Source organism: Zootoca vivipara, chromosome 3, assembly GCF_965207765.1.
Source record: "Zootoca vivipara chromosome 3, rZooViv2.hap1.1, whole genome shotgun sequence".
NCBI classification, from domain to species: domain Eukaryota; kingdom Metazoa; phylum Chordata; class Lepidosauria; order Squamata; family Lacertidae; genus Zootoca; species Zootoca vivipara.
Window position 1 is genome coordinate 51,191,053 of NC_142586.1, and position 1,866 is coordinate 51,192,918.

Here is a 1,866-nt window from a genome sequence, read left to right on the forward strand (position 1 = left end):
GCTTGGCCTGCCAAGGCACTGACAAACTGTCAAGTTTGGGGAAGAAAGCAAGTGACTAAAACTATCCCTTACCAACTGCCAAGCTGGTTAATGCTTCACAATGATGCTATATGTACCCTACAGAGGTGGCTTTGGCCAGTTTTTGAACATTTGCTTCCAGCGTTTTGCTGTGCAACACTCTATACCAGACATCCCCAAACTGCGGCCCTCCAGATGTTTTGGCCTACAACTCCCATGATCCCTAGCTAGCAGGGCCAATGGTCAGGGAAGATGGGAATTGTAGTCCAAAACATCTGGAGGGCCGAAGTTTGGGGGTGCCTGCTCTATACCAAACACTGTTGGAAGTTGTGTAATTCATGCCTGACATCATCACCTGCTTAGAAACTCCTTTGTATTAGCACTTACAACAGCAGCTGACTTGGAAAATGCAGAGGGATGGTGACAAGCAAATTTAAGCCAGCCTTGGGCCTTCTAGCACTGCCATGCTGTTGCTGTCTCCCTCCAAGAGAAGGGAGAGAGGGCTTGCATGTTGATCAGTGTCCATCAAAGAACAAATCTGGTAAATTTAAGTACAGACAGCTGGGATACAAAAGGCTCAAGCGGTACAGCCTAAATGCTTATAGGCACATGTGTTAACCAGCATGTGCAAACAATAAAACATTTTAAGACACAGATGGGAAGTCATGGCCCTCCAGCTGTCATCCCATCAACTTCAGCCAGCATGACCAGTGATTTAGGGAAGTTGTCGTTCATTAACATCTTGATAATCACAGGTTTCTTCTTCCTGCTCCAAAGGTGACTAAAGAGGCATTACTTAATCTCCTGTAGATTATCCCCATTTAATTATGGCTTTATTACAGCTTAAACCTGCAGTTGACAAGATGTTCTCAAGTGTTTACTTGAATTAGAATTAGAGATGCAATCCTGAACAATTCCACCCAGACCAGTAATACAAGTTCTACCCAGTCTTGAGTGGGATGCCAGATTATGTTGCAATGATTTTAATAGAATGTCTATGTCAGACATATGCAACTTGGTTAAACATTCCAAAGAAAATCAATCACCCATTTCCACCACCCTTCTGAGTGATCCCCCCTCCCCATCCCCACCCCTCCCCACCCCTTCTCTACATAAGTGCCTGGAAACTTCCATTTCACTGTATCTGAAGAAGTGTGCATGCACACGAAAGCTCATACCAAAATAAAAACTTAGTTGGTCTTTAAGGTGCTACTGAAGGAATTTTTTTATTTTATTCCAAAGAAAAGTACTTCAGGTCTTGTAGCTTGGCTTGTTAAATCCCTGCACTTTTTGTTCTTGTCTGAAGTGCCTTGGAAAACTAAACACACTGTGCACCCAAGTGAGTTGAGGAGTTGTAGGAATACTGGCTGCATCAACATGTTGACACCAACTTTTCAGCTGCCCTGTGATCTTACAGCCCTTGACAGTCTTACTCTGCTTGCCTAGGTACTTACAGGATCCTATAATACCAGAGGTAAAATGTGCATTTAAGGGAAGTGAGGCAGCTGTAATTCAAGCCAAAGTAAACGTTCTGTTGTGAGGGATCCCACTAAGCCAAAAAATCCATTCTTTTCCTTTATTCCTTTTGAGGATTTCCTGCTGTACCCCTCTAGTATAAGGGCTGAGTTAGCCAATTTAGAATATGTCAGGTATAAGATACTGTAGTATGTGCCACACTTTGGCTGATTCTGTATTAGCACATAAATATTTTTTCTCTCTGAAACACTGAAAAGAGCAGCACAGTATTGTTGCCTTTTATAAATATTTAAAAATAGTTTGCTATATTGACTTGGTAATTTAGGAGTGCACCTTTCTTCAATCTGGTATAACAAATCACAGGTCAATAAG